The sequence below is a fragment of the Alligator mississippiensis genome, chromosome 1 (genome assembly GCF_030867095.1).
Source record: "Alligator mississippiensis isolate rAllMis1 chromosome 1, rAllMis1, whole genome shotgun sequence".
NCBI lineage: Eukaryota > Metazoa > Chordata > Crocodylia > Alligatoridae > Alligator > Alligator mississippiensis.
Window position 1 is genome coordinate 202628613 of NC_081824.1, and position 12719 is coordinate 202641331.

General features: G+C 41.8%; 1 protein-coding gene across 21 annotated transcripts in view; it reads right to left on the bottom strand.

Moving 5' to 3' along the window:
- NRXN1 (neurexin 1) overlaps positions 1 to 12719 on the bottom strand; it is a 1201358-nt gene that overhangs the window by 286578 nt on the left and 902061 nt on the right. The window lies entirely within an intron of this gene.

Here is a 12719-nt window from a genome sequence, read left to right on the forward strand (position 1 = left end):
AGATCTGATGCAGTTTCCCAACAATTGTGCTTCCTGCCACGCCACACATGCATGGCAGGAAGCATGGTTGTGGGATCCCCCATCAGAACCCATTGCATCATATTCCAGAGCAAGGAGAGCCCAATCACATTTTCCCCCTGCACCGCACACCGTGTACGCCCCCAGCTGGGAGTCCCAGTCAGATGATCAGAGCTCCCTGCTGGGGGAGCACACTACATGCTCCCCTGGCTGGGAGCCCTGCCCAGTTGAGAGGCCTCCTAGCCTCTGGAACACACCACAGTCTTGAAATGCACCCGTATGATCCAGAGGCCACACATTCAATTAAAGGTGTGATAGGAACAAGCCACAAAGTTACTATACATATTTTGCATAATAACTTCATGGCTTACTCCTCCTTTTATCACACCATTAACTGATTGAATGTGTAGCCAGTTCATCAGTTAATCACATCTTAAGTGTAACATCAGTCTCAGAATACAGTTAATAAGGGCACCTACACACACGCAGGGAGTCTGCTCTGACACGCTGGAAATCAAGAACAGATCAATTAATCGAACACAATCTGACGTGCACTGGCAGCCTCACACATCACGTGCATCAGCGGCACAGCACACATCAGCACTGAGAAAATGGTGGCGGTGCCCTTTGAACTAAAACACATTCAATGTGCTTTATTTACAAGTGCATCACCCCCATTTTCTCAGTGCTGATGTGTGCTGCGCCACTGACACAGCTGGTCCCGACGCAGCACCAGGTGCTTTTAATTAGTGCTGCCCGCTAATTAAAAGTGCCTGGCGCTGCGTCGTAACCATGTGTAAAAATGCCCATGTTTGATATCGAACACCGGGGGTCTAATGTGGTGGAGAGGAAAAAAAAGGCTAATCCCTTGTTTACACAATTAGATTACCAGACATGAATAATGTCATCATTTCCCATGCCATGGATAACAAGCAGTACTCCCTCCCATGTAGCCTGAAGGAAGAGAGCCACTTCTCCCATTTAACCATATTAGAAACACAGGGCAGTCATGACCCCTAACACCTCTTCACAATCTACCCCGGGGATCACAATGCTCAAGCTGAGAACTCTTCAATTAGACTGTCCCAGATTAAAGGGAAATATATTTGCTTTGTGCTCCCCTTATGTGGAAATGTATCTCCAGTTGTCTGAGAGACCTTTCAAAAGAAGGAAGTATAAAAGGGTACTGAAGGCACTGGCTGACGTCATTGCACAACCACTGGCAGGAATATTTGAACACTTGTGGCGCACGGGCCAGGTCCCAGAGGACTGGAAAAGGGCCAATGTGGTCCCCATTTTCAAGACGGGGAGGAAGGAGGACCCTGGAAACTATAGGCTAGTCAGTCTCACCTCCATCCTTGGCAAAGTCTTTGAAAAAATTATCAAGGCTCACATTTGCGAGAGCCCGGCAGGAAAAATTAGGCTGAGGGGAAACCAGCACGGGTTCATAGCAGGCAGATCATGCCTGACTAATCTAGTCTCTTTCTATGACCAGGTTACAAAACACCTGGACGCAGGAGTAGGGGTTGACGTTGTTTACTTAGACTTCAGGAAGGCGTTCGATACGGTATCCCACACCATACTGGTGAACAAGTTAAGAGGCTGTGACTTGGATGACTGCACAGTCCAGTGGGTGGCGAATTGCCTACAGGGTCTCACCCAGAGAGTCATAGTGGATGGGTCGGTATCGACCTGGAATGTTGTGGGCAGTGGGGTCCCGCAGGGCTTGGTCCTTGGACCGATACTCTTCAATGTCTTCATCAGTGACTTGGACGAGGGAGTGAAGTGTACTCTGTCCAAGTTTGCGGATTACACAAAACTGTGGGGAGAAGTGGACACACCGGAGGGCAGGGAACAACTACAAGCAGACCTGGACAGGTTGGACAAATGGCCACAAAACAACAGAATGCAATTCAACAAGGAGAAATGCTGCACCTAGGGAGGAAAAATGTCCAGCATACCTACTGCCTAGGAAATTACCTGCTTGGTGGCATGGAAATGGAAAGGATCTTGGAGTCCTAGTGGACTCCAAGATGAACATGAGTCAGCAGTGTGACGAAGTCATCAGAAAAGCTAATGGCACTTTATTGTGCATCAGCAGATGCATGACGAACAGAACCAAGGAGGTGATACTTCCCCTCTATCGGGCGCTGGTCAGACCACAGTTGGAATACTGCATGCAGTTTTGGGTGCTGCACTTCAAGAGGGATCTGGATAACCTGGAGAGGATCCAGAGAAGGACTACTCGTATGGTTAAGGGCTTGCAGGCCAAGCCCTGTGAGGAGAGACTAGGGCACCTGGACCTCTTCAGCCTCCACAAGAGAAGGTTGAGAGGCGACCTTGTGGCTGCCTATAAGTTCATCATTGGGGCACAGAAGGGAATTGGTGAGGCTTTACTCACCAAGGCGTCCCTGGGGGTTACAAGAAATAATGGCTGTAAGCTAGCAGAGAGCAGATTTAGACTGGACATTAGGAAGAAATTCTTCACAGTTGGAGTGGCCAAAGTCTGGAATGGGCTCCCAAGGGAGGTGGTATTCTCCCCTACCCTGGGGGTCTTCAAGAGGAGGTTAGATAGGCATCTAGCTGGGGTCATCTAAACCCAGCACTCTTTCCTGCCTATGCAGGGGGTCGGACTCGATGATCTATTGAGGTCCCTTCCGACCCTAACATCTATGAATCTATGAAAAGGGTTCTTGATTGGGTTTGGTGAGCACCCGGAGCTGTGCATGTAGGAAGGTAAATATTACCAAGACTCTCCTTTCAATTGGCAATGAACCCTTTTTTTTTCCACCCTTTGGAACTTAATTTACATATAGGAAAAGCTAGTGTTTCTATCACAAGTTTTGCCAACTCATCTGCTTCAGGTTCCTAATGGTTCCTAGGTCTGCAGGAGTTAAGATGACGGGAGGAACAACATGAACATTGGGACAGAACCTTGCATAGAAATCTGCAAAATACCTTTAATTCTTACCAGTTCCAAACTCATTTTCTTCTCTTCCCAAATGTAACAAGGGCAGGGAATGTGATGTGGGGGAAGGAAGGAGATGTTAAACGCTTGTAAAAGTGTTCTGGTTACACACACACACACACACACACACACACACACACACACACACACACACACACACACACACACACACACACACACACATATCATGGAAAAGCCCAAGGAAAACTTGAGGGGAAAAAACTTGAAGAAAATATCAAAATACTCTTCAAGCCCAGAACCCAGTATAACACACATCAGCCACATATCAGATAACACAGTGAAGTCTACAAATACTTTACTGTGCATCAGCAATTTTGCATCTGAAACTTCATTTATCATTTATGAACTTTTATATGCTTCTAATAACAAATGGTATCAGATGCCAGAAATAGTACCAACTTTTTCTGGAGAAATTGGCCTATGATATCTGATTTGTGTTTGGCTAACTTGGGACCTATAAAAATTGTGTATGTTAAACAGGCATAACTCCAAATTCACAAGATAGGATGGTTACCATTTGAAAAAAAAAAAACCTCTCAAACAGCATGGAGCCATGTGCTGACATCTTTCTGGAGTATGGCCAGCAGCATACCTGACTATGTATGCTGACAAACTGACAAAGGGAATCTTATTCCTTTTGACTACACACAACAGTGCACAAGCTAAATGTACAAAGTGCCTTCCAAATCAACAACTTAGAAAGACAGCCTACATAACCACACTTAAGCCAGAACCAGCTTGGATATTCAGCCCTACAGTCTGTTCAGTCTACTTTTTCTGATGCTTTTCCTTCCAGTACCTTTAATCCTGGTACAGTTTTGGTTCTCAACACTTAGAGCTGTTAGGTACACCTGGATGATGGGATCAAGGGACCTGCTTTGGACTTTCACAGAACGAAATGATTTCATGGCAATGGAGACAAGAGAGATGATATTAATTACTTAACTCTCTGGAAGTTGTTTTCTAGCTGTAAAATATTGGCGGGCAGGGAACAGTCCAATGCAAACCAAAAAAAATTGGGAAGAATTTTGTTCTGCACTATTGCTCAGTTGCATCATATAGGAAAAATAAGGAATTTAAGCCTACATTTATAGTTCTATTTTGTTTTGTTTTTTAAGTGGCAATAATAAATATTACTTAAAATTATTGGGGGGGAGGAGAATAACATACAGCCATTATACTGATGGACAGGACATAATGTCTAATAAAATGGAGAACAAATATCTGCACTGTTCCAGATTTTCCAGGCTATGTATCATCTAGGTAACCTATTCAAAGTGAGTAATCTATGTGGATAAATGCCACTGCCATCAAAGCATCTAGGAAGAATTATGACACCCTAACATAGAAATTTCTGTGTGAAACACAACTAATTGACTGAGTGTGAAATCCTAGTCCCACTAAAGTCAGTGGGAGCTTTGCTACTGACTTCAGTAGAGCCAAGATTTCATCCTATGCCTTCTAGCAATAAGAAGAAAGCACTTAGTGAAGAACAAAGTATTCCCCATTTCCCTGTAAAAACAAGTACTCTTATATAATTTTTAGTTAAATGAAGTTTGATTATCCCAAAAAATAAGACAATCCACTGCAAATTATCGTGAAAGATACAATTTACAGTTGAAAACTCTATGCATTATAAAGACTTAAAAGAATAAAAGATAAAAACAAAAAATGAAGCTACCGTTTCTTTTTCTATTATTATTACTACTACTACTAATACTACTACTACTACTAACACACTGAATATTTGTCAGGAGCATCTGCTTCTTATGTGACACAACAGACTGAAACTGGCAAGTGATACATGAAAGTTAATTGCAAAGGTTTATTATATTACCAGGGTTCACATTTAGCAGCTGTCAATTTGTTACAGACAACTGTTACAAAAATCAGAAAAAAAATAGAAATCTTGCTGGCCAAAGAGACAGCTGGGGCTAGATGGTATTTTTGTCACTTTTGTTCTGTATACTTAGTTTTAAAGCATATTAAAAAATAAATAAGTCCAGCTTTCACCAAGATTTATTTTATGTAGATATCTTTGTCTAATATAAATGATCACAAGAACTGTACTTAAAAAAAGACACTGCAAAGAATATTTGTAGTGTTTAACACTATTAAGTCTCAATATTTTTCAGTTTTATGTTAAATTGCAAACATCCAAGTTTAATGGACTATCTATTCCATCCCCTTCGTATACTATTTACTAAAAAGCATCCGAAATACCATTTAGCCTAAGCATTATTTGAACAACACTCAAATTACTTAACCTAAAATTAAGGCAACAGACTGATTACTCTTGTGTCAGTACTTCCTCTATAAACTCATATTTACATCGATTTTTAACTTGGAAAAAATAATAAGAGCTTAGTTCTGAATGGAACTTCTGTAATTGCCAAAATTCACTAATAACCATATGCCATAAAGAACTGCATGAAAAAGTAGACCAATCTAGTGTAACCATTCTAATTTTTTATATTAAAGATGTCTGGTGTTCATCTAACAAATCTATCACTTTTGCAATGTGCCTATCACTACAGTGGGTAATATCAAGTTTGCAACATCAGCATAGTTAAACATCTCTGATATCTCTAAACCACTAATGCTGAAAGGTCAGGATTGCTTAGGTTAAATTAATCTGCTCTCCAATAATAACGTAAGCAGTACCATACTGGGTCAAACCAATGATCCATCTAGCCCAGTATCCTGTCTCGGATGGTGGCAGGAGTGAATGTTTTCAAGGGAGAGTACTGAAGCAGGTATATCTAGAGTGATCTATCCCATGTTCATTTAGCCATTACCCACCATCAATGTTTTACACATGCCAGAGGATATATCTTTGACTTTTCTGCTTAATAGCCATTAATGGATCTATCATTCATGAATTTATCTAGTCTGTTTCTGAACCTGGCTATATTATCTACCCCTACAACCACCTGTTGTAATGACTATCACAAGTTAACTACAGGCTGCATATAAAAGGTCTTTTCTCTTGCTAGTTTTAAATCCATTTCCTGCTAATTTCACTGCATGCCCCCTAGTTCATATATTCTGAAACATATAGTGCCCATCTTTAAGGAATGGAAGGAGGACAATCCAGGGAACTATAGACTGGTCAGCCTCACCTCAGTACCTGGAAAAATCATGGAACAGGAAGGAATCCATTTCTAAGCATTTGGAGGTGAAAAAGATTATTAGGAACAGTCAGTGTGGATTCACCAAGGGCAAGTCACATCTAACCAATGTGCTTGCTTTCTATAATGAGAGGACTGGCTCTGTGGATGTCGGACAACATCAGTGGATGTAATATATCTTGACTTTAGCAAGGTTTTTGATAACAGTCTCCTACAACATTATCATATATAAGCTAAGGAGATGAGGATTGGATGAATGGACTTAAGGTGGATGGAAACCTGGCTGGTTCGTCAGGCTTAAAGCACAGTAAATTAATGGCCTGAGGTCTAGTTAGCAGTCAGTATCAAGTGGAATACCCCAGGGGTCAGTCCTGGGCCCAACTTTGTTCAATATCTTCATCAATGATCAGGAGGATGGGGTGGAGTGCACCCTCAGCAAGTTTGCAGATGACACCAAACTGAGGGGAGTAGTAGATACACTGGAGGATAGAGCTAGGATTCAGAGAGACCTTGACAAATTGGAGGATTGGACCAAAAGAAATCTCATAAAGTTCAAAAAGGACAAGTGCAAAGTCCTGCACTTAGGACAGGACAATCACATATACCAGTGCAGAATGGGGACTGACTGGATAAGCAACAGCTCTGCAGAAGAACACCTGGGGGTTACAATGAACAATAAGCTGAATATGAGCCAACAGTGTGCCCTTGTTGTGAAGGTTAGCAGCATAAACTGGGCTACACTAGTAGAAGTGTTGCCAGCAAATCAATGAAAGTGGTTATTCCCTTTGATTCGGAACTGATGAGGCTGAATCTGGAGTACTGTGGCCAGTTTTAGGGTCCCCACTACAGGAAGGATGTGGACAAATTGAAAGAGTCTAGAGGAGGGCAATAAAAATGGTTAGGGGAATGGGGCACATGATATATGAGAAGAGGCTGAGGAAACTGTGTTGATTGAGTAGGATTTAATAGCAGCCTTCAACTACCTGAAGGTTAGTTCCAAAGAGCATGGAGCTAGACTGTTCTCAGTGGTGGCAGATGAGAAAACAAGGAGCAACGGTCTCAAGTTGCACCAAGAGAGTTTAGGTTAGATATTAGGAAAATCTTTCTCACTGCGAGGATACACTGGAACAGGTTATCAAGAGATGTTGTGGAATCTCCATTCTTGGAGATTTTTAAGCCCTGGCTAGACAAAGTGTTGTCTGGGATGACCTAGCTGGGGATGCTCCTGCCTTGAGCTGAGGGCTGGATTAAATGACCTCCTGAGGTCCCTTCATTTTCTATGATTCTATGCTTTTATTTTTTTTTTTCAGTCACTGCTGCACAGCAAGCTGATGTTTTAGAGACCCATCTACAGTGACTTCAAGGTCTCTTTCCTGAGTCATAACAGCTATTTCAGAACCCAGCATTGTATACATTTAACTGGGGTTACATTTTTTCCCCTATGTGCATTACCTTGCATTTGTCAACATGGAAATTCATCTGCCATTTTTTTGCCCACTAAATTTGCTTGATGAGATCTTTCTGCAGTTCCTCTCTGTCAGTTAAGTAAATTTAGCCAAGGCAAAGTCTGCAGGACAAATTCTCTGTATGTAATCTTGCAGATACATGTCACATAGTTGCCAAAGTATTTGATGGAGGTGGGATGATATTCTTTTGCTAAGACATTCAAAAGTTTCTTCAGTCCCAGGCTGTTAGTAGTTTCTCTGAAAGATTAAAACCATCTCTTTACCCTGGTTGGGAGAATGAAGGAGATTTTCTACTTGCATCAGATTAGCCTAGGTGCTCTCTTAGCATTCAGAAATGTATCCAGGTAAATTTGTAGGGACTAGACAGTTTGTTTAAATATGTGTAGTGTTCTCTCACTCATGCACATCAGAAGGGTCTCAGCTGGAGCACATTAAGTTCCTCAAGCTTCCTCATTAGTTCTGGTAGCAAGGAAAAAACTCTAGAGGATTATAGGAATGTTATCTCTGACCTGACCTGATCAGCAACTGTTTCAGGACAAGGGAATTTGTAATCATCTTCAAAACGCATGCAACCTCTCTCTCTCTCAGACCGAATTTCATTTCAGAGCTATCAGCTAAAGCTGTTTGAGGCCACAGAGCCCTTTCACATTTCTTCTCAACTGAGACAAGTCATTCAAGGTAGAATCTACCTGTATTAGGTTTTTGTCAGATAGATTGATCTCAAAGTATTCTGTGTCATTCCCATTAGTCCAATTGTCACGTGCTGTATAGAAATGGGCTGTATAGACCTTGTGATGAAATAAAGGAGAGGGTGAATAAATCACAAACTACCTTGAATCAGACAAAACACCACAACTTCTGAGAGAAGCTGCTTTTATTTTATTTTTTTTAAAGGGTGCAGTTACTATGATTATGTAACCTAAGGTTGTCCACCAGGTGGGCCAAAGGCCTTATGCAGCCCTGGAGGGGTTCACCCTAGGCTCCAGGTGCCAATGCACTCCCTGATCTCCTGCTGTGAACAGTCCCTAGGCTCCTCTTCCCTCCTCCAGCTTCTGCTTCCTGCCCGTCTGGGGAAGCCTACCGGGAGCTCAGGGTGGTGGTGTCCCACATTGCAGCATGCAGCCTCCAGCCACTCAGAAATTGGACAGCCCTGGTGTAACCCTTCAGGAGTTTATGTGACCTCACAAACAGAATTTTTGCCATGATATAACCCTAGTGCAGGTGTCAGCAGCCTTTTCCTATCAAGGGCTGGAGCTTGCAACTTGGTTGTGGCTGCAGGCCAGAAGACAGTACCCCTCCCACCCTTGCATCCTGAGGCCATGTACCCATGAGCAGGAACATGTGGTTTGTGGCACTTCAAAGCCTTTTGAAGCACTGCAAAGCATACTGCACTGCATATTTTATAATTAGATACCAGGAAATTAGATAACAGGAAATCCCAGTATCTAAAAAACCTGCTTCAGAAAAAAGCAGGGCGGCACATGTGGCTGCAGGATGTGCTGCCTGAAACCAAAGCCTGGCTGGCCAGAGCCATATTCCAGCTGCTGGCCAGGCTCCATGTGCCCATATCACCACTGCTGCAACGCCAGGAAGCTTCCAGGATCCCAATGTCCTCAGCTCATGTGCTGACCCCAGCCTCCCCTAGTTCACCCAGGGCAATTTGCCATACATAGCATAAACATGGCAGAGAAGCAAGAGAGAAACTTGCAGAAAAGCATCTTGGACATCTTTACCCTCATGCACTAACCTTCAAAAACCATGCTGAGGAAAATTTAAAAGCATGATTAGATACTTTAATCTTTTAATTAATGAACAAGTATACTTATAGTGTCTGGTAGATTCCAAGATAAAACACTAAAAGCCTGATAAACATTTTTTTTTAATTTAACTTAGCCTCCTTCACCCCTGCTTTTGTTTGGGGGGAGGGGTGGCGATTAATAATATGTGATGCATCAAGAGCATCTGTCTCTTTGGCCTTCTGGCAAATCATACATCAGTCACAAATCCTGCTGTTTTCATGTTGTTGATGAGCATCACTGGAGGCAAGATCATTATTGAAGTATATACATGACGGGCTGATAATAAAACCTTCCTCTTCTTCATCCAGACTAAACGAACACCATGAAATGTCCTTTAGATTGTTCTTTGTAAAAGAACAATAAGAGTTATATCAAAGATGCTCTAGTCTGGAAGCCAAGTATTTAACGAATGTTGTATATGTGCACACCAACCATTATTGTAAAAAAATAACGGCAACAAAGTTTAGAATTCTGCTTGCTAGGCCATATCAGCCTACAACAGCCATGATACATTTATTTCAATAGAAAAACAATAGCAACCAAAAGTGACAAATCAGTCTTGTCCACTACAATGCAATCATATTATCTTTCTGATGTATGCTGTCATCTCTACATCTTATTCTCTGGCACAGAAGTTTATTGATGTGTTATGCACAAAAGCTGTTGAGAAATACTGGAAGTGTAATAAAAAGATATTGCACTAGAAAGAAGCAAGAAAAGACAAATGGCACATAGGGGACAAGATATGTAAAGAAGCTGAAAATCTCTTCAGGCTCTATTTATTTAACTAGTTCATAATCAAAGTACTAAAGCCTATGATTTAAAGATTAAGATACCAGGCTTAAAAGACACCACGAGTCTCATTTCATTTCACCCAGAAGAGGATTACATCTATAAAGTTTTAAACAACAGTAAATTTATGAAGGGAAAGAAGTGTCCTAAGAAACAAAAATTACTACAATCTGTCTTCGTAGTTTCGACTTTTCTTGTTCGTGCAGTCACCACAAAGAGGCTGGAAGTTGATAGAGTGGTAGGGTGGGGATTCCCCCAGCCCAAGCTAGTTCCCAGTTTGGTCTGGAACATTTTCTGTTACTATGTCTGGCAAATGGGATGTATCCAGGGCAAGATGCACCCAAGACTTACAGATTTAAGTGCGATTCTATACCATCCTGCTTGAATCTTTGAAAACCCATTGGTGCAAAAGTTGAGTAGGTCCACCTGCTTTTCCTTGCTTAGTAACTCAGTCTTATGGGTAAAATGATGATATGCTAAAAAAAACAGATGTATTAATGGATTTTCAGGGACTTAAACCCTCAAAATAGAATCATACTTCAGCACAAATTCACTTGGAAACCAAATAGGTGACAGAGGATTTGCCACTTAGTTTGCAGTAGCAAAGCTGACCTGGTCTCTGAAAACCTTATCACATATGTATGCCTTGACAACACCAGAGAATTTTTTCATGCCAAGAACCATGAAGCAGTCCCTCAATATGATTATAAAACATAGCATGACCACAGAAGTACTCCCAGTCGATATACATGTCAAAAATCATTTGGGTTACCCTTGCTCTCAGAATTAAATACTGATTTAAACTGAACTTTCAGACTTAATTGCTTTATTGTCAACATGGATAATTCTGAAACCATTCCAACTGAAATGAGTCAGATGACCCTTCTATTATCGTTCCGTGATGCACTGATAAGCTTTTGAAAACACCCTTGCTTCTGCAAGCTGTACCAGAGGGCAATGCTTCTGAAGCAGTCTAATATGATGCGACTGGATATAAATTCAGAACATGGCTATATCAGCTGTACTGAACCATTTGTGCTTAATCCAGTGCAATCATGCTGCTTCACTTAGAAAGAATTCAGCTCTCTAGTATATATAGGGCCTGAAAGAGAATGCCATAAATGCTACTAAAATAGATGGATGGTAGTCAGAGGGCAAAAATTGTTGGAAAGATAGTCTATTAGATTCATTTACTGAAGTGTTGTATTGTGATTGGTTAATGTACTTCTTTAAACCTAGGCTTCGGTTTTGTTTGGGTTTTTTTAGGGGGAGGGAGCTGGTAGGAGGAAGAAATCAAGCAATAAAAACTTCAAAATAAGAACTTTGTACAGAATCTTGTTTCCTTGTTGGCCAAGGTGTCCCACTGTCCCTTTAATATTCTATACAATAAAGGCTCAACTGCCTATATCAAATATCTACAAGAACACTGACTACACATAGTTGCAAACACAACATATTGCACAAATCATCCATTGCATCCTCTCTCTCTCAACAGCTTTACCTTCAACAACCAACACTTCCTTGACATGACTATGGGCATAAAGATGGTCTCCAAGATGCCAAACTCTTCATAAGCCATGTTGAGGAGGAAGTTTTATAAAATGGCACCACATCTGTACAATAACCATGCTACAGAGATGATATTTCCATCATCTGGGCTGAAAACCTTGGCTCACTTACTGACCTCCACTGCAGGTTCAAAAGCTACTACCATTCAATCAAATTTGCTCTGAAATACTTATATATTAACATCAACTTTCTAAATACCATAATGTCATCATGTATTGAAGTGTAGGCAGTCTGGCTGGTGGTTTGCACAAGCCATTAGCTGAGGGCAGAGGGGTAGCCGGGATCAAAGCCAGAGGGTCAGAATCTAAACCTGGCCCAAAAAACTAGACAGATTAAGGTCAGGGAGCAAGCTGGGTCAGATACCTGTGAGAACCAAGTTCCAACCATCTGAGACTTGAGGCAGAGGTCAAAGTCTGAGCAGGATCAGCAACTAGTGGTCAGATCTAGAGTCAGAGTGCAAAGGCAAAGAAACAACAGAGCAGTCCAAGGATGGCAGTCGTGCTGTCCAGACAGCTTCCCCAGAAAACAGGAAGCCTTATACAGGTGGAAGGATCCAATGAAGGGCTGGAAGCCCAAGGTCAAATGGGGCCAGCGGCAGAAGCCCTTTCCCCAATGGTGCCCTTTTCCTTGCCACTCTGTCTTCCATCATGAGCTGTGACCTGGTACAGAGCCAAGCTATTGTTTTGGTCCCTGAGCCCATGGTCATGGATTCAGGACTAGGTCCTGACAAATCTGCATTCTGTATGGCACCCTCCACACCATTATATACAAAAACCCACTGACTACTATACCTATATCCACAAAAGCCGCAATCTATAAAGAGGATTAGCAAACAATTACAACCTATATTTGAAAATGATCAGACCTTTGAGACTAGGGACAGACATTCAAAAAGCCTGAGCCTGAATTGATTCAGTCTTTGCAGGTCTAACCTGGCTAGGCTGAGCCGATTTCC